A 21,611-nucleotide genomic window follows, 5' to 3' on the forward strand; every position below is an offset into this window, starting at 1 on the left:
AGATGAGTGGCCGGGAAGTACAAGATTTGTGAGACCGGAGGCCTGGTTTTCCCTTCTGGCTTATAGGTAACCTCTGCCTGCAGAGGCCTGGACTCAGCTCACAGAGGCCTTTCCATTTCTGCCAAAGAAGCCTGGTGGAAGGCGTAGCACAGTGCCAGATGCTTCTTGGATGGTTTTCACTTATTTGAAGGTCTGACCTAGACAAGAGGGATAGAGAGGTCACATTATCAGGGGCTGTGAATAGAAGTTGTGAGGCTTGGACCTGGGTGTCTGTCTTAAGTTTTCTGTCATTTGACCACTGTCAAATGTGTCTTTGGACGAGTGGCTTATTAGCCCCTGTGAGTCTTCATTTTCTCATAGTTAAATGGGCACAATGATATCTCCCTCAGAGTTTCATTATGAGGATTAATTGAGGTGATACGTGTAACATGCCTATTACCACAGGGTCTGGCACATAGTAAACCTTGACTAAAATTAATTGCTGATGTTGTTTTAAATTTTTTTCCCTCAATGGTTAGAGCCATTTATCAACAGAGAATCCCCTTAAAAAAGGAAATATTTAACCAGAGATTGTTCGCCTATCACAGAACTGATTTCTAACTAACTGGGACTCGATTACCTCTTTGATCTTAGTCATCTTAGTATCCATGATTCTAGTTTGAGAGATTTTAGAAGGAAAAAGAAAATTAAGAATAGTAAAAGACAACAGGACAATCAGACAGTAGGTGTGTAATACACATCTTAGTAAGAAACACAAAATATTAGAAGCAAACATGTAAGATTTAATCTCTTCCTGAGTAGGACCTAGTTCCGAATACTACTGTGGTGTTTTTGTTTATTTTGTTTCTTAGAAGATTTCGAGGAACCCAGGCTTCCTCCCAGAAGTGTGTGTTGTCAGGGGCCAGAACTGGGCTGGTCCGGGGACGGTACATGTCAGTCGTCCCTGGGAATCGTGCTTCCTTCTGTCTTTTCCAGTATCCTTGATGGGTTTTTATGAGGTTTATTCATGCAGTAATTGGCCGAATACAGTTATCTGAAACAGGTTTCCAAGTCATTACTGCACATTAATGAGACTGCTGTTCTACAAATAGATCAGCTGTGTCAAGTACACTTGAAGGAAATGACAAAGTGAAAGGAAAAAAAAATAAAACCAAACCAGGACATCTGAGATGCAAATATTTTTGAGAGGTTCACACTCCTGGTAGAATGTGCTTTAAGTTGGTGGGAAATTGTACAGATAAAATTGAATTTAAGTATCTTGCGAGAGAGAGAGACAAGAAAAGGAAGAAGAGACGATTTTGTAAAAGAAATTCTGTGTGGGCTTTGCTATTTGAACTTGAAGTTATTGTGACAGAGTTCTGCTCTGTGTTCTCAGACTTGGATATATTTTGACATCTGGAGTTAAAATATTTTAAACTCTGTGCCTTGCAGTCACTAAACCACAGGCATTATTTGTAAGAACAGCTAATTTTCTGTTTTCTGAGTTCCTGTGGCTTTGAGAAAGGCAGACTGTGCACACCTCATCCCTCTAATTCCATTTTGCTATTCCTCCCATCTCTGCTCTGACATTTTGTTCCTTCCCAACGACACCCCCCCGCCCCACCCCCGCCTGGTCAAATAGAACTTCCATGGGCGCCTGGTTGGCTCAGTGGGTTATGCTCTCAGGATCTTGAGTTCAAGCCCTGTGCTGGGCATGGAGCCTACTTTAAAAGAAAAAAAAAATGACCTTCCAAGAAACACCAAAATGGATGTTTTTTGATCTCCTTCTTTAGAGGTCTCATAGAGGTGCAGGTAAATGTGGAAGGAACTGGAAACCAGAGAAGTCCCGATGGGACGGTGATCTAGCTGCCACACCTGAGCCCTTCCTGTAGGCCAACACCTCACTGAAGGCTTCACAGGCTTTCTTCTGTTTAGCCTTGAGAACAAGGCTCTGACGTAGATGCTGGCATTATCTATCCCCCTTTACAGAGCCTGAGAAATGTGCCGTGCTGTGCTACCAGATGGTAAACTGTGTGATTTTTGAAGTGGCTAGAAATCCATTCCAAGCAAACGATTGTGTCCAACATAGAATGAAGAAATGAAACCAAATGAAACAAATGACAGCAAACCGAGCTCTCCTTGTTCTGTTTTATTCGTGACACCTATAGAAGGGCCCGGCCATCATGTATGTTATCTCCTGTGATAGAAGGCATTTAATTGAAAGAGTGAAATGAGATCGCTAATATGAACAGTCAGCCAAAACACTTTATTACACATTTAAATTGACTATGGCATTGATGTAGTTTTTTGTATTTTGTGTTTCCTGGAATAAGATAAAGCTCTTCCACATGGCTTATAGAATTGTACTTTATTTCTTCTTCTTTAATTTATGGTGTCTTCACCCTTACCTTCACACTTCTTAGATTTAGTAATTGTGATATGGGTGGTGACTCTTGCCATGATGATTTGATTCGTTTTTCCTTGAGGAGATGCTTTGAGGGCCGCACTGAGTCACGTCCCCGAACACTACACCCTTATTTCCCGTTGGGCTGACTCAGGCTGCTAATGCCTTTTCAGGTAATATATGGAGCACAGACGTCTAAAAACATCGCCAGGGGTGACTGTAGGCTGTGATCGTGCCAGAAAGGAATTTACCATTTATTCGGCCCTGTGAAACGTAGAAGATTGCGCATAGGCCAGGGGATAGAAAAAGCCCTGTGGTGGGAAATAACTTTTAAAAACCGGAATCTCTTTCCTTACCCTTTGTTCAAATTTAAAAGCGAGCTCTTTGGGGGAAAACTTTGTAAATATGTACATGAACAGTTTCCAGTTTTAACAGTCGCCCTTTGTTGCTGTTCATTTGCCGGTCACATTTTTCTTGAACTCCTCTAAGGCTGTAGAAAAGCAAAATAAGTGTTGTCTCTCCTTTGGGAATAGCACAGCATGCAAAGACATACAGATAAGTGATTACAATACCATGTGGTAAGTATTTGTATCAGAAGTACAGCGGGCAGCCTGGCGAGAATGGAGAGGTTGGAGAAGATTTTGCCCACGCCTTGTTATGGTTACTACATTCAGGATGGAATGCTGGAAATATGGGTATTTGAAATGCATGTCCCGAATAAGTTAGGCACCTGTATGCAAGGAGTGGTGTACTTGATGTACTTTGCTTGGATGTCCGGGTGGCATATCTAATGCTTCTTTTCCTACAAGAGTGAAAATCTACTTTCGGTCTCTTACACTCATGGGTAGCCAATCTGCAACCTCTACACACACCCGTGACATTCAGTGTAGTAATCTAAGCTGGTGAGCTTTTATTTTTTATTTATTGTATTTATTTATTTAAGCTGGTGAGCTTTTAGATGGCATCAGCCAAGATGTCTGTCTATACTAGGCATATTATTATATACAAGCAGACTTGCCATTCATCTGCTCATCATCTTTTGTGTGTAAGACACTGTGATAGCCAAAGAGGAAGGCATGAAAACCGTAAGATGTGACATCTACATGTAAAATGTTGAGTGTAGTAGAGAAGATGAGACTATATAATTAGAGCATGGTAACGTAAGTGCCATTCATGAGATGGAGGTCTGGTTGTAAAGCGGGAATTCTGTCCATCAGTGACATCAGTGGAGGTATCAGAGAGGACGTGGTATTTGAACTGGGCCTTAAACAGTGGTTCTCACGAAGTGCCTGGTAATGACCTGGAGGGTCTACTTAAAATGTCTATTTGCATCAGGTTCTGTAGGTCTGGAATGATAACTGAGATGTGCATTTCAAACAAATACCCTAGCTAATTCTTGTGAATGATCAGACCTTGCTTTCAAAAACCCTGTCTTTAAGTTGAGTATTTTCCCCAATTTTGGGGGTTACAATTGAAGTATAATGAACTACTATGTTTAAACTATACAGTTTGATCCATTTTTTACATATGTATACACTCATGGAGCCCTCACCGCTATCAGGATAATAAACATTTTCATCACCAACCAGAGTTGCCTTGTGCCTTTTTGGTGATCTATCCTTCCTTCTACCCTGTTGCTGGGCAACCACTGATCTACCTCTGTCATTATAGATTAGTTTGTATATTTCAGAGTTTTATATAAGTGAAGTCATACTGTATAGTATTCTTTATATTTTGTTCCTTTCTCTGAGCATAATGATTCTGAGGTTAATCCATGTAGTTGTGTGTGTTGACGGACGCTGTACGCCTCATTCATTCCTTTTTGTTGTGTTGATTGACTGTATGGATATGCTCCAATTTGATTATCCTTTCACTTGTTGATGGACATTAAGTTGTTCCCACTTTTGGCTTTTACAAATAAAGCTGCTATGAATATTTATATAAAAGTCTTGGTGTGCCTATATTTTCCCATTTCCTTTGAGAAGAAACTTAGGAACAGAATGTTGTATAAATGTCAAATAGATCAATGTAATTGAATAGTGTTCAGCTCTTTTATGTTTACTGATATTTTTTGTTTTATTTTATTTTATTTTTTGGTCTTCATGGTCTATCAATTTCCCAGAAAAGAATGTTAACATTTTCTACTATGATTATGGACTTGTCCGTTTGCTCTTTTATTCTATCAATTTTTCTTCTTGTGTTTCAAAGCTGTATGATTAGATGTATATGCTTTTATAACTCTTATGCCTTCTGCATGAATTTCCCCTTTTATCATTATGAAATATCATCTTTATCTTTGGTACTTCTTTTTTTTTTTCTGGAAGTCTGTTTTATTTATGTTCAAAATACGCATTCTAGCCTCACCTCTGTTGTCAGTTGTCTTCATGTTGTTATAGTACATGTATTATGTCTGCCTACGTTGAACACCTCCCCAGTCAGTGTTAAGACTTTTTGCTTTAAAAAGTCGTATGCATTTTATTTTTATTTTTTAAGATTTTATTTATTTATTTGTCAGAGAGAGAGAGAGCAAGAGTGAGCACAGGCAGCGTGGCAGGCAGAGTCAGAGGGAGAAGCAGGCACCCTGCAGAGCAAGGAGCCCGATGTGGGACTCGATCCCAGGACGCTGGGATCATGACCTGAGCCGAAGGCAGCTGCTTAACCAACTGAGCCACTCAGGCGTCCCAAAGTCGTATGCATTTTAAAAGCACAAGAGACTATAGTTCTCTGTTCTATTTACCTATAGCTGTTTGCAATTTCTCTTACTCTTCCTTCATTCCTGAGGATGCATGTTTCCTTTTGGTATTTTTCCCATTGGTATAGAAAACTTCTCTTCGCATGTCTTATAGAACATGTGTGTTGGTAATGAATTTCTTAGTGCTCCTTTATCTGAGAAGGTCTTTATTTATCCTTTTATTGAAAACAGAATTCTGGATTGACAGACCTCTTCCTCAACAGTGGAAAGATGTTGTTCCATCATCTTCTGCCTCTGCTGCTTCTGTAGAGAAACACAGAATCTTTTCAGTCAGTGTTCACCTGTATATAATGTATTGTCTTTCTTTCTTTTTTTTTTTTATAAAGATTTTATTTATTTATTTGTCAGAGAGAGAGCGAGCGAGAGCGAGCACAGGCAGACAGAGTGGAAGGCAGAGTCAGAGGGAGAAGCAGGCTCCCTGCGGAGCAAGGAGCCCAATGTGGGACTCGATCCCAGGACGCTGGGATCATGACCTGAGCCGAAGGCAGCTGCTTAACCAACTGAGCCACCCAGGCGTCCCTGTATTGTCTTTCTTTAACTACTTTCAGGATTTTTTTTCTTGATCTTTGGTTTTCAGCAGCTTAATTTTGATGCATCTAGGTGTGGTTTCCTTGGCTTTTATGTGTTTTCAGTTTCATTGAGCCTGAATCTATGCATTTATGTTTTTCACCTGTTTTGGGAAGTTTCTGGTCATTATTTCTTCAGATCACTTTTCTGTCTCAATGTCTTCTTCCTCCCCTTCTAGAACTCAAATTATACCTATGTTAGATCTTTTGATTTTGTCCCAGAAGATCCCAAGACTCTGCTCACTTTTTTCTATCTTTTGCAGTTTTTCACTAGATAATTTCTGTTGATCCACGGTCATGGTCCTGTATCACTTCCACCCGGCTGCCTTGGTCATCAAAATATATTTTTAAATTTCAGATTACTATTATTAGTATTTAGTTTTAAAATTTTTGTTTTTTAACTTTATTTATTGGTTCCTATTTCTCTGCTGATTTTCTTATATTTTCATTCCTATCAGTTGTGTTTTTCTTTACCTCATGGAACATACTTACAATAATTACTTTAAAATATCTGTTTGATAGGGCGCATGGGTGGCTCAGTGGGTTAAAACCTCTGCCTTCGGCTCAGGTCATGATCCCAAGGTCCTGGGATCGATCCCCACATCAGGCCCTCTGCCCAGCAGGGAGCCTGCTTCCTCCTCTCTCTCTCTGCCTGTCTCTGCCTACTTGTGATCTGTCTGTCAAAATAAATAAATAAAATCTTTAAAAAAATATATCTGTCTGATAGTTTCAGCATCTGGGTCACATCAAGAATGAATTCTCTTTAGAATTGATCACATTTTCTTGGCTCTTCGTCAGATAACTCTGTTATGCTGGACCTTGTAAATGGTCAGTTGTGTGTACTCTGTCCTTTTTTTTTTTTTTTTTTTTTTTAAATATTTTATTTATTTATTTGACAGAAATCACAAGTAGGTGGAGAGGCAGGCAGAGAGAGAGAGAGAGAGCAGGAAGCAGGCTCCCCGCTGAGCAGAGAGCCCGATGCGGGGCTCGATCCCAGAACTCTGGGATCATGACCTGAGCCGAAGGCAGAGGATTTAACCCGCTGAGCCACCCAGGCGCCCCACTCTGTCCTTTTTTAATCCTGTGATAACTATTGATATTTTGTTCTAGTAGAAGGTCACCAGGTGAGGTTTAGGCCTTAGTTCTGACTTGCTTCCTATGGGCAGTGATTTGGGTCTCAGTGTAAGTCTTAGTTCTGCTGATTTGTGTCCTTCCTGCGCATGTGTGCTTCGGGGGTTGGTCTGCAGCTTGTGTGAATGGTTCATATCTTAGGTCAGTTTTCTTAGCCTTTGCTATGCTGGCTGTGGTCTGTGCTGTGCCTGTGTAGCTCAGGGGTAAGGCTGATACTTGTGTAGGTAGAATTAGGGCATCCGCTTCTGGGCTCTCTCCACTCCAGCTCACAGAAGCCTTTCCCTGCATACAGGGCAGGTTGCTCTTTGAGTGTCAGCTGCCTGTGATATTGTGCAGCTCTCAGCTGGGGCCCATCTTTGGGGCAAAAACATGGGAGAAACGAACAAACATGAAATTTGTCCTATGTAGGTTGTTTTTCCAAGTTTTCACTTTAAATCAAAATTTATTTACTTTTCATAGTGCTCTTTTAGTTGTGTGTGTGTGTGTGTGTGTGTGTGTGTGTGTGTGTGTACTTGTCCAGGAATTTAAGTTGTAGTGAGAGTGAGTCATAGAGGGCTCATACCCCTACAGTGGGACCAAACTCTAGGTTGGACTGTGAAGACACCCCAGGTACAAGGGTGATTGCATGACAGAACCATGTGGTGCTGGACAACTGTGGCTGGGTTGGTTCCACTTATATATTTAATCTTTCGACTTTATTTTTTTAAAAAGATTTTATTTATATATTTGAGAGAGTGCTAGTGCGGGCCTGTGAGAGTGTATGCATATGTGTGTGTGCATCAGCATGGGGAGGGGCAGAGGGAGAGGGAAAGGGAAGGAATCCCAGGCTGGCTCTGCCCTGAGCATGAAGCCCCATGTGGGGCTCGATCTCACAACCCTGAGATGATGACCTGAACTGAAACGAAGAGTCCATCACTTAACTGACTGAGCCATGCAGATGCCCCTAATCCGTCAACTTTATTCATCAAAATTAAGCATAGCGAATTTTTAAAGTAAAACTACACTGAGATCATCTAAGGTCTGGCAAACCCTGCCCCTGCCCTTTCTCCCTCTCTCCCTCCCTGTTCTTTCTCGGTCCCTCCCTTCCTTTCCTTCATCCCCTACCTTGTTTCCCTTCTTTTAAGTCAGCTTTGGCCCTGTTCGTGCCCTTTTGGAAAAGCAAACAAATCCATATTAGCCCCATGTGCATGTGTTGCCTTGTAGTTCCTCCTAGTGACATATTTTTAAGCTGTCAGAATAGAGATGTCTGTACAAATATTTACTTAGCCTTTGTCCTTTTTCCCTTTTCAAGATGTATAAGATGGTGAGATCATTTTTCCTGACATAAAAGCAGTCTGTAATCATTGAAAAAATTAAGAAAATCAAATATAAAAAAGAAAATGAAAGCGATGGGGGTGGGGTTATGGACATTGGGGAGGGTATGTGCTTTGGTGAGTGCTGTGAAGTGTGTAAACCTGGTGATTCACAGACCTGTACCCCTGGGGATAAAAATATATGTTTATAAAAAATAAAAAATTAAAAAAAAAAGAAAATGAAAGCGATTCCGTTGTTACCCAGGCAAAACTTCAAAAATATGCATATACATAATTATTAACTATACCCATATGTATACATCATATGTATTTTAGAAAAATAAAACCATCTTTTGAATTTTTTTTGTATTGTGCTTTTTCACAAGTTTAACATGAGTGTTTTTTCATATTGCCAGATATCTACCTACATCATCATTGTGAATGGTTGCATGGCTATTGTGAATAAGTCTTTTGGGCATTTATGTATTGATAGATTGTTGACCATAAACTGTCTTTATATGCATGTCCTTGCATATTGCCCTAGTGTTTCTCTGGGATAAGTCTGTAGAGCAGGAATTACTGTTTTTTTCCCCTCTGAGGTTTATGATGTGTATTGCCAGATACACACTGGACAAAAAGCACTTGCATTATTTGAGAGTACCTCTGTTCCCACACCCCTAACACCACTGTACACTACCAGTATCTTTACTTTTTGCACATAAGAGGGGAAAATGTTGTGCTGGTGTTGTTTAAATTTCCTTTTCTCTGGTTACGAGAGTGGTAGAGTGTGTTCCAGAAGTTATGGGCTTAGTCTGTTTTCTAACAGCAATTGAAAGGATGCTAGGGCATATACTGCATCCTTTTTATTCTCCTACCTCAAACTATACCTTTATTCACATCATTGTGTTCCTAACACAGACCCTTTCTATTTTGCTGAGAACACCTAAGCCACCTTAAGCAAACTCTCAGTTTCTCCTCTTTGCCAGAGTAGGGCAGCATTGGCTCTGGGTTCAGTGCTCACAGTCCCTTACAATCTAAGGGGTTTAAAGTGGCGGGGGGGTGGGAGGTTGGGGTACCAGGTGGTGGGTATTACAGAGGGCACGGATTGCATGGAGCACTGGGTGTGGTGAAAAAATAATGAATACTGTTATGCTGAAAATAAATAAATTAATTTAAAAATAAAAAATAAAAAAAGAATCCCACTCCATCACTTGTCCTGTTTTCCTGCTCCATCTTTTCTCTTCTAGTCATTCATTTTTATAAAACGTGTTTGTTTAAATAATTTATGGAGATGAAATTCACATGGCACCAGATTAATATTTTAAAGTGAACAATTCAGTGACATTTAGTACATATACAGTGTTGTCCAGTCACTAGCTCTGACTCATTCTCTGGGATTTCCATTACTCCTCTCCTCTTACCTGCTAAGCAGTTTTTCTCCCCTTCCCTCCTCCAAGCCCCTGACAACCATGATCATTGTTCTGTGTCTGGACTTATTTATTATGATTCCATATAAATGGAGTCCTACAATATGTGACCTTCTGTGTCTGACTTCTTTTACTTAGCACAGTGTCTTGGAGATACCTCCGCAGTGTACCAGATATCAGTACAGCAGTCCTTTTAATGGGTGAATATTTCCATTGGATCCATCAACCATCATTTTTTTATGCATTCATCTGTTGATGGGCATTTGGGCTCTTTCCCTATTTTGGCTATTGTGTATAATGCTGCTGTGAACACACATATACATGTATTTGAGTCATTGTTTTTAGCTTATTTGGCTATGTAACTAGGAGTGGAATTGCTGGGTCATATGATAATTCTACATTTAACTTGTTGAGGAAGTACCAAATTGTTTCCCACCGTGGTCCCACTAGCAATATATGAAGATTCTGTTTTTCTACTTCCTTGCCATTGCTTGTAATTTTCTGTTTGCGTGGTGGTGTTTTGTTTTATAGCCATCATAGTAGGAAGAAGAAGTACCTCATTGTGATCTTGATTTTTATTTTCCTAATGACCAATAATGTTAAACATCTTTTCATATACTGTTTGTGTATCTTCTTTAGAAAAGTGTCTATGTAAGTTCTTTGCTCACTTTAAAGATTGGATTGTTTGTCTTTTTGTGCTGAGTTGTGAGAGGTCTTTATATATTCTGGATACTAATTTTTTCAAATGTGTAATTTGTAAAGATTTTCTCCAATTCTGTAGGTTGTCTTTTTGTTTCTTGATAATATCCTTTGAAGCCCAAAATTTTTAGAGTTTAATGAAGTCAGATTTATCTGTTCTTTTTCTTTTGCATCTGCTTTTGGTATCATAACTAAGACTCTATTGTCAAATCTAAGGTCAAGAAGATTTACCCTTATGTTTTCTTCTAAGAGTTTCATGGTTTGGGCTCTTCTATTTAGGCCATTGATCCATTTTGTGTTAATTTTTGTATGCAATGTGAGGTAGAGGTCCAACTTTATTCTTTTGCGTGTGGACATCCAGTTGGTCCAGCACCATTTGTTGCAGAAACTATTCCTTCCCTGTGGAAAGCTCTTAGAAGCTCTTAGAAGCTCTGTCAAAAATCATTTGAGGGGCGCCTGGGTGGCTCAGTTGCTGAGCCTCTGCCTTTGGCTCAGGTCATGGTCCTAGGGTCCTGGGATCGAACCCCGCATCAGGCTGCCTCCTCAGCGAGAAACCTGCTTCCATCTCTCCCACTGCCCAGCTTGTATTCCATCTCTCACCGACTCTCTGTCAAATAAATAAAATTAAAAAAAAAATCATTTGACCATCGATGTGTTGGTCTATTTCTGAAATCTCATTTCCATTCTTTGTTCTATGTTTCTGTCCTCATCCCAGTACCATAGTGTTTTGAGTCCTGTAGCTTTGTGGTAAGTTCTAGAATTGGAAAGTGTAAGTCTTCCAACTTAGTTCTTCCTCTATTCATTCTTTACTCTTTACTGTGAACATTCTGCAGTCTATTTTTTTTTTAAATGTTATGTTTTTCTTAAGATTTTTTCATTGACATATTCTATCCTTATACTTTGTCTGCTCATTTCTTTGTTTATATCTCTCTGCCTGTATTCCAATCCTTTATTTTATCTTTCAGTCCACTATCTATTGCCTCGCTTTAGAGATAGAGGACATTATGCAGTTGAAACCCCCTCCATGTATCCCTCTTAGTATCCCTCCTTCCCTCCCTCTTGTGAGCAATCACTGTTTTGAATTTCATGTTATTACCTTGATTTTCCTTATAGATTTATTATGTACATTGTAAAAAACAGGTTAACTTTCACTGGTTTTTATTATTTACAAATGGAATAATGCCATCCTCCTATGATTTTACTTTTCCATGTAGCATTGTGATGTTCATCTGTGTTGCCATATGTAGTTTTAGTTCAGTCATTTTTTTCGTTACTTAAATTCTGTTGGATGAACATGCTATAGTTTATTCATCTATTTAATGGATATTCAATTATTTCCTTTTTTTTTTTTTTTTTTTTTTTTTACTATCACAGATGCTATGGCTGAACATTCTTGTACATCCTATGTGTTTAGATATAAGAGTTTCTCTAAGTATTTTATTTAGCAGTGGATTTACTAAGTTAGTACTTAGGAACATCTTTAGCTTTATTGGACATTACAAGATCGTTTCTCAGAGCAGTTGGGCCAATTTATATTGCCTTGGGACTTTGTGTGAAAGTTTTTGTTGCTGTCTGTCCTCTTCAACACTTGACCTCATTCATGTTATTTTATTGGCCTGGTGGGTTTAGAATAGTATCTCATTATCATTTATGTGATTACTCTAAGGTTGAACACATTTTTATGTATTTTTTTGACACTTAAAGTTTTCCTTTCATTTCAGGATGGGGCTCATTTTTCTGTTTGTCGGTTTTTTTTTTTTTTTTTAATTGGTAGGAATTCTTTATTTTGAATGCTAATCATTTGTTATTTTAATGTATTAACAATTATATTCTCTAGGTGGTTTTTCTTTCTTTTTTATTTTTAAGTTGCTCCTTCATAAGTATATGTATTTCTTACTTGAATAACTTTAGGTTTCTTTATATAACATGATTCTCCAAAAAAGTCACTTCATCAGGGAATGTGAGTGGGTGTAAGTTGACAGGTTCCGTAAAGATAACCCTTCTGCTTGTCATGCTTGATTCTGGTGGTTTAAGTCTCTGATGTTCTTGCAATATCATCCGTATTTTCAGCATGAGGATTCTAAATATTTAATAACTTCCAAAGATCTGCCTTCTCTCTCCTAATGTTCTGTCAGATTTGGTCCCACCCCCTGTGACAGTTCCTCTGGCTGGGAAGGTATGCTCTAGGATGCACTCATTTGACTAGGGAATGTAGCTTGGAGCTTGCCTGGGGACTCCAGTAACACTCTTTGTACAGAATTTGACTTGTTTCCTGGTATATTTTTTAGTTCTCTCTAGCCCTGCTTAGAATCCATGTCACCCCCTTAAACAGTTATGTTATTGTAATGAAAATAAAGGTTTTGGTAATTTGACTGAAGCTGTGGCATGTGTACATTTCTGATGTTCTTGCAGCTGTGGTAACATGTACTCCATTCTGTTTGTGGCCTTATTTCCTTTTCTTTCTCTCTCTCTCTCTCTCTCTCTCTTTTTTTATTGTTTAGAGCGGGAAGGAGAGAGAAAATCCTAAGCAGGCTTTACACTCAGCATGGAGCCTGACGTGGGGCTGGATCCCCCACTACCCTAAGATGATGACTTGAGCCAAAATCAAGAGATGCCTAACCGACTGAGCCACCCAGGCACCCCATTTTGTTGTTTTTGTTTTTGTTTGGGGGGCATAATTTCTATATGTAGGAGACTTCTGGATAGCTGAGAATCTGCCTTATGCAGTATTTTCAGTGTGTAAGGGCCTCTGTATTTGGCAGATATAAAGCACCTGTCATTTAATTTACCCAGCCCTTCTCCCATCAATGTGAACTTAATTTTTCCATTTTCAGCTATTTTTCTTTTTTCTGTTGTCTCTCCCATTCCTGAAACAGTAACCCCCATAGCACAATTCAACCATTAGATTTTAATGCTGATGCAATAGTTTAGAGTTTCCAAATAAGGGGGTTAGGTTAAAAAGGAATGGAAATTTGGCAAGTTTAGTTGTTGCAAATGGTCATTTCTTTCATTAGACTTCATTATTGCTCCCAGTTTGTCTCCCCTCCCTATATCCATACATTGCCCCCATGACTTTGATGCCACTTCTAACTGTGGGAGGAATAGATTTTTTCAGCCCCGTTGATTTTTTTGGCTTGGCCATGTGACTGTGTTGGCCAAAGGGATATTAGCAGATGTGATATGAAAAGAGGCTTGAAATGTACTCGATAGTTGGTTTTGCCTTTTTGGCTTCCCCCTTTTCTGATGAGATGAATGTGCATAGCCTACTGGCTCTAGAACAGGAAGAAGCACATGGAATGGACCTAAGTCAACCTGGAGCTGAAGCCCAGCCTGATCTAGACTCCCTGAGCCCCAGTCAAGCCCCACACGCACAGAGATATGGTTATGGTTGTACACCACTGAGACTGTATAGTGGTTTGTTCATCTGCAGTAGCTGACTCATAAAATGTATATTGTGGCTGTCCTGTGTATTTTTTTCTCAGTTTATGCAGGACTCATAGGTACTTAAGATTCCTCCAATACATTTCACTGGATTGACTTACTTCTTTCAAGTGTTTCTTACCACCTCCCTTTTTAACATAGTGAGAAAGATCTTCAAAAGGCTTGAGTCTTTCTACCCATCCCCTTGCCCCCGAAATTATTTCCTAGTATTTTAGTGTGTGTTGTGGTGGTTTCCTAAACCAGATGGAGATTGGGAGTGGGATTTATCTGGAAAGTTCTCCCCATGGGGTTTTTAAAAAATGCTACTGACGTGTGGAGGATTGTGTGTGTGCATGTTTGTGTGTGTATGTGCGTGTGCACACCTGTGTATATGTACACATTCTCATTTTAACCTTTTTACAGTTTTAGTGTTAGGTATCTGGCTTGAGTCAGTCTCAGGTAGAAAAGTCTGAAAAAAAATCACTAGAATGTAAGCTTCATGATAGCGGGGCATTTGGCTTTTTTTTTTTTTTTAACCACCATTGTATTCCCAGTTCCTAGAACAATGCCTAGTACATGGTAGGCACTCACCATACATATTATAAAATTAACAATGGGTATTGAGTGGGGGACCCCTCCTTTTTCATCCTGATGTTACCTGTTCTTTCCCTAGGCTTACTGAAACAATAAAGTGTGGAAACTGACTATTTTCCCAGCCCGGCTCCTGGCCTTTGTGCTCTCAGCTGCTCAGTCTAGTCTCTAGATTAAAAGAAAGATACAGTGGGAAGTGCAGGGCTTCAGAGAAAAGATCTGCCTACGCAAGTACTGGCCAATTGTTACTCTGGACATTTTGGGCAGGTCCTGAGAGTCTCAGTTTCTTCATCTAGAAGCTGATGAAGAAACAGATGATATAAACTCCTTAGATTTCCTTTTAGCTCTCAGATCCTATGATTTGGCCTCTTAAACAAGCCAGAGATTTTTAATATTAATAGAACCCACAGGGATTGTGCTTTGTTTTATAGCACCACATGGAAAATTGCATAACAGCAGGACTTTGGTGTATATGGTTGATTAATCAAGTTTCTTCCCCACACCCCCTTAAAGGAACTCTTAGAGTTTTAAAAAAAAAATGTTCATATAATTGAATTTTATTTAAACTATTTATGAAACTCTTGCTTCATGGGATCACTGCAGCTTTCCAGGCAGGTAGCGATGTGCTCCTCAATGGCTCAATTTTATTTTCTCTCTTGCAAAAAGGCAATTTAGAAGTTTAGGAATTATTTATGGTACTGTGGGGATAAACACAATCTGCTAAGTTATTTTTCTTGTATCTTTTTTTTTTTTTTAAGGTTCATTTCTGTAGTTTAGGTTGGAAGCAGTGTCTTCATAAAATAGCCTAGGAATGTCCACGGATAAAATGAAATAATGTCATTAGGCAAAATTTATGCCAGATTTTCAAATTGTTTTTTTAAAATTGACATAATTCAGGGTTTTGTCAAATGTAACATTTCTCAAAATGTATGACATGGAACACTGGTATTCTCAGGTGTTTCCAATAAGAAAAAATTTGATATTCAACTAAGTGTGGAAATTAACGAGTTGACAAAGTCCTGTAGCTCTCTTTAGCAGAGAGCATCTCTGAGCTAGGAAGAACTAGCTTCATGTAAGAGTAGAGCAGGCAACATTTTCAAACTTAATTGATCACAGAATCTCTTTATGAAATGAACCCTATTGTGGAGTGTGTTCCAAGAAGGACACTTAAAGAAATGCTTGTCCCTTGGTTGCCTGGGGTTGTCAGCAAACTGGAAGGCTCCTAAAAGTGTGTTGGGGGAAGTAATGACAAAGTATAGTAAGATATTCTTTTAAAAATTTTACCTTGAGGAGTGTCTTCACTTGAAGGAAAGCAGCTGATGTTAACATACATAATTTAGAACATTCATTTGGCATTTTACCCTGTTTGTCTGTGGAGCCCTGGGAATTGAGAGGTTTGGGGCTTTGAAGGCATTAGGAAAGAAAAGCTCTGGAAATCCATTATTTGATACTTCCATTTATTAGAATCAGCCTTCCTTCTTTCTGTCCATTCCTTTAACAAATATTTATTAAGTATCTGAGTGGCAGGCACCATGGTAGGTGCTGCAGACAGAGAGATCATTTCTGCCTTAGAGGGATTTGCAGTCCTCTGGGAGGGACTGGGAGGGACTGAGGTCATCCACTCTGTCCGTGGTGCTGTGGTAACAATTGAAGGAAGAAACCATTTCTTGAGAGAAAGGTGAGCAGGTTAGATGATCCTGGAAGATTGAGGAGATATTTTCCAAACAGAAAGAGTGGCTTGTGCAGAGACGTGCAGGATGGGAGGCAGCACTGTGTGTTCTGGGGAGACTGGTTAGTATGGAGTACTGGTAAAACCGAAGGCATGGGAACTGAGTAGAGGAGGCAGAAAACCTCCTTGGTCATGGTCAGCTCTTGTAGGGTTTGGAGGGAATATTAAAGACCTTACATCTCATCCTTCTGCTAGTAGCAAGTGACTGAGAGATTTTTAGGTAGGAGAAAGATGTGATCAGATTTGTGTTTTAGAAATTGGCATTACTGTGGAGAGTGTGGGTTGAAGAAATGCAAGTTCAAACTCAAGGGTTCCAGGTGAATAGTTCATACTCTAGATGATGAGAGCAGTGATGAGAGCTGCTGAAGCAGTGGTAGGAGGGAGAGAAGAGGACCAGATTGGAGTGAATTTAGGAATTATTGCTAGGCTTTGTATGCCTGGAGGTTACATTCTTAGAGTGATGAAGAGGTTATGGACTTAGGGACCAGGTAGTTCTGGTTGCACCTTTTCTAGGCATAAGTGATACACAGAATCCTTGGGCATGTTTTGCCACTGTATGCCCTCCAGAGAATAATAAGTGAATTCCATGGCCCCTACCCCCTACCTTCTATATGATCAGTTAGCTGAGCCATAAGTAAGTAGCTTTCTCATCACGGAGGCATTTTTTAAGGAGAGGAGGCAATCAGAGCCAGCTCTCCTCTAAAGTTAAACAAGCAACATTTTCTTCCTGATTTGAAGAGAGCTTTTCTGAATTGAGTAGGCTGAGTCCAAGTGTATTTCCATCCTGGAGTGTAACTGGTTGGTGAGTAGTCTATACTGGTTGGCTGGCACAGAGACTGTCTCTATCTGAGCAGAACTGAATAACTCCATTTCTTTGGGTACAGGATTTGGGGGGGGGGGTTGGGAAGTGGCTTTGGGACTTTTGAATTGATGGTGTTTAAGTCAATTTTTCCTTGTCCATGGCTGGTTATTTTCTCTGTTAGCCATTGAGGGTGCTGGCCATTGGGGCTCCTCATTACTTGCACATACATTCTTTGTCAGGATCTTTGGGGTGCATGGAATAGCAGACAGGGGGGGAAAGTTGGCAACATGAAAGGACAGCATTTCATAGGACTTGTTTATTCTGGTGTTTACTAGCTACTGCTGACTGGTTTCCTCAACCGTCATAGGGTAGTTATGCTTGTGTCTGCAGAAAATATCAGGGATATCTAACAATATTAGACCAGGAAGGTCTGTCTGTGCAGGGACATTTAGGGTGGGGGGGGTGGTGAGAGAGAGAGTAATTATAGTTTTCATTAGCTTCTGAAAGGGTTCTGTGACTTTAAAAAAATAAGAACCACTGGTCTAGTCTAACTACCCTTATTTTGCATATGAGGAATTAGAATTGCTTAATGGGGCAATTTTAGGTATGTATAATAGAGAACCAAATGCAGGTATGATTTTGAGAGTCACTTAACAATTTCTGACTAACAATGGTTTCTGTCTTAAGGACCTTATTCAGACAAGTGCAGTTTGTTACTTGAAGGTGTTTGTTACCGAGATGGGCAAAGCATTTATTCAGTGTTTACTGAGGACAGGGTGAGGAAGGCGGGTAGCATTTGATGGAAGTGTAGATGCTTGGCAAGAGAAGAATAAGGTGGAGCTCCTGTCTGCAAGGAGCTACTGGTCTAATAAGGGGTAAAATCACACACATAGCCCCAGAGACAAAGTCACCATGCCAGGTGGTAAGGAGGATTCAGAGAAGTTGTCCTGGAAGAGTTACCCTGAAGAGGTGTTCTTTCACCTTGATCTTGAAGAATGCATAGGACCTTGCCCCGGAGGAAGCAGAAATAGAAGACCTTCTAGGCAGAGGGGGCATATTCAAAGATACAGACTTTAAAGGATTTGGAATGGTTAAGGACAGATACTTTTGATGTGATTGGAGTAGTATGTGTTGTGGGACAGATCCAGAGGGGCCTAGAGTGTGATGGGCTTTTTGGCAAAATTAAGTAGGTGGGCTTGCTAACTGCAGCAAGATGGGCTTTATTTGGGAGGGTGAGAGGATAGTGGAGTAGAAGGAGTCCTGTCCACTTACTGTGTAGTTTTATTTTTTAGGTAATACATTTTCTTGGGGTGTTGTGTGTTTAGGGTGTGTGTGTGTGTGTGTGTGTGTGTGTATACTCTCTTCCACTGCTTTTGCTTCTGATTTTTCTTCTTTTTGTGTCCTTATAGTTTTGAAATGCAACTCAAATATATATTCTTTTTTTCCTTTCTTGAATATAAGTGGTGTACTATTTTATATCTTTTTTTTTTTCACTTACAGTGTACTTTAGAGATCTTTGTATGTTAGAAAGCATACTCATTTATATTCATAGCTGTCTGGTTTTCCATTGCGTGTATGAGCCATAATGTTTTTAACTAGTGCTGAGTTGGTGGGCGTTTTGTATGGTTTCCAATCTTTTGATATTAGAAACAGTGTTTTAGTGGATTATTCTGTATTCATGTCACATTTCACATGCAAATATCTCTATGGGATTTGTTCATTGAAGTGGAATTGCTAAGGTCAAACAGTGTATGCAGTATAAAAAAATTATAATTTTAAAATCTATATATATATCTTTAATTTTAATTTTAGTATAGTTAACATACAATGTTATATTAGTTTCAAGGGTATAATATAGTGATTCAACAATTCCATATGTTACTCAGTGCTCCTCATAGTAGGTGTACTCTTTAATTCCCATCACCTATTTCACCGATCCCCACAGTATTTATGTTTATAGACGTCATACTTCGCAAATAGACTTGATAGATAAGCACGTCAGGCTGCCTGTTTCTTGTCTCACCTGTGATGTGTGAGAGGTACTTACTTCCTCACACCTCTGCCAACATGTGTGTGATCAAGTGTTGGGGTGTTTGCTGATCTGACACATGAAAATGGTGTCTCAAGGTCATTTTAATTCTTATTTTTTTAAAAATTTTCATTTATTTATTTGACAGAAATCACAGGTAGGCAGAGAGGCAGGCAGAGAGAGAAGGGTAGGTAGGCTCCCTCCTGAGATCCAGGACCCTGAGATCATGGCCTGAGCTGAAGGCAGAGGGTTTAACCCACTGAGACACCAAGGTGCCCCTTAATTCACATTTCTTATGAGTAAGGGCTAAGCATCATTTCATATATGTATAAGAGACATTTTTATTTTATTTTCTATGAATAGTCATAATATCTCTTGCTCATTTTTTTCCTAATAGAGGTTTGTTTTTTTAATTTTTATTTTACTTTTTATTTTTTTTTAAGATTTTATTTATTATTTGACAGAGACACAGTGAGATAGGGAACACAAGCAGTTGGGGAGAGCAAGAGAGGGAGAAGCAGACTCCCTGTTGAGCAGAGAGCCCAATGTGGGGCTCGATCCTAGACTCTGGGATCATATTTGAGCTGAAGGTAGACGCCCAATGACTGAGCCACCCAGACGCCCCCAACAGAGGTTTTTTAAAGTGATGAAATCATGTGATCTGGTTTAAACTGTGTTTTTGTTGTTGTTGTTGTTTTGTGAGAGAATTCCAGAACCATGAAAACTAGTGACAGGAAGACGAGATAGAAGTTGTTAATCCATGTGAGGAAAATGGTGGCCTATGTTTCAGTGGTGACAACAGAGAGGAGGGAAAGTGGATGTCAAGGATATTTCTGGGGTGAAGCAGCCGTATCTGGTATGTGGATTCGAAAGGGGTGAACAGAAGGAAGATGTTGAGGGTGATCCTAGGTTTAGCCTTTGCCATTAGGCATTTTGCCTAATGCCATTTCACAAGCTGAAGACTGAGAAGAGTATGGAGATCACTCTCACACTTTGGACCTCCTAAGTCTGAGGTTCCTAGAAGACATCCAGGTGGAAATATCTCAGAGGTAGTTGGACATGACAGACTGGAAAGTGTAAGTGAGCCTCATAAGAGACTCTGGAGTCAACAGTGTTGTAAAAAGTCATGAAATTAAAATAATGTAAGAAAATCATCATAGAGAAAGGTCAAGAGATAGAAGATTGCAGAAAAATAAACATTATCTCGGATTCCTTTATCCTTTGAATTCACTAGATGATTTCACTGGTATAGGGGACTATTTTCTTGTGGTTCACGTCTTCATTTGTTCATCATTCATTCATTCAGCATTTACTGAACACCACAGAGGGATAGAACATAAAGCTGGTGATGGTCCCTTGCCCTCATGGCGCTTACAGTCAGATGGGAAATGTGGATGGGTGAACGTGCATTTGCAGTCTGGTGTGATGCCTGTTGCGAGGAGGGGCGTGCTCGCTGCTACTTACGAGAACAAAAGGAGCTGACGTCTAGTGTGTGAGACGTGTGATGCTGAGAGCTGCCACCAATGTAGGGAAGCCAACAAGTGTGGCTGTGTGCAGGAGAACTTTATTTATGGACACTGACCGTCTCTTCTGATTTTCACATGGCATGAGATATATTCTTCTTTTGATACTTTTCGACCATTTAGAAATGTAAAATTCATTCTTAGCCTGTAGGCCATGCATAAGACAGGGCACAGGGACTAGCTTTGGCCTGCAAGCCATAGTGTGCTGATTTCTGTTCTAGGGTAGCTCAGCAGCCTGTTCAGAGGTCAAGAAGCAAGAGAGAGCATACTGGGGCTTCTGTAGCATCCTTTTCTCAGAGGGCTTCCTTGCACTTTGGGTCTCGTTCCTCCAACCCACCCCATATGAGTCACCAGAGAGATCCTCTTGGACACCTCTTGCATTGTTTCTCTGCTTTTCTGAAAAACTTTCAGTGATCTGGGACAAAGGTCATTAAGATCATCCCCTCCTTGTCTGCTTTGTTTGCCTGAATGTCCCTTCTAGAAGAATTTGGGAAACATTTTTGCTCCACTGACAGTAATGTAGTATTTTAGGTATGATTGGGAGTGCTGTAAACATTCCAGTACTTTCTAGGTCACTGCTCATTCCTATAGATGCATACAGAGTTTGCTTTCATTCTGAGCTTTTTGCATATTTTCCGGAAAAGTTACTTTTGGATTAATTTACATATAAAAGTCCTATATTTTCATCTCATTTTTATCCTGCCACTTCAGGTATAGGGAAATAAATGAAAAAGTCTTCAAATGTTGACTTGCAAGACTTTATTACTACAGACAGCTTCATTATGTTCGTGGAAATCTAGTGTGCTTTGAAAGAATTAATCTAGCCTTACTTGCAATCTGTATATGTTTACATAGAATGAACAAACATTGCATTACGTTTCATGAAAATTCAATTATTCCTGTCTCCAGGAAACATGTTCTGCTTAGTATTTAATTCTCAAGTAAGTCAGTATTACGGCTCTTGAACTGTCATAAGAATTTGGGATTTGGAGCTCACTGCTCACTTTTATGATTCGTGGGGAAATGGTTAGTGGAGACTTTATCATTACCCTCCTGATGCTCTGTTTGGGGATATGGACAGCATCTGTCCCAGTGGTATGGGGCTAATATGAGCAACTCTTCTTGCTAGGTTTTTCCTAGAATCAAGATAAGTAAATTTAAGAATAATACTGTGCAAGATTAATATTTTGTTTTAGAACCTCTTATATATAGAATCTATTTGGAACCCTATGAGAGTTACTCAAGCTTACCATCTTCCACAAGACTG

At 39.6% G+C, this 21,611-nt stretch overlaps 1 protein-coding gene across 10 annotated transcripts in view; it reads left to right on the forward strand.

The window, feature by feature from the left end:
* FARS2 (phenylalanyl-tRNA synthetase 2, mitochondrial) overlaps positions 1-21,611 on the forward strand; it is a 531,358-nt gene that overhangs the window by 205,840 nt on the left and 303,907 nt on the right. The window lies entirely within an intron of this gene.

The sequence above is a fragment of the Mustela lutreola genome, chromosome 6 (assembly GCF_030435805.1).
Source record: "Mustela lutreola isolate mMusLut2 chromosome 6, mMusLut2.pri, whole genome shotgun sequence".
Taxonomy (NCBI): Eukaryota; Metazoa; Chordata; class Mammalia; order Carnivora; family Mustelidae; genus Mustela; species Mustela lutreola.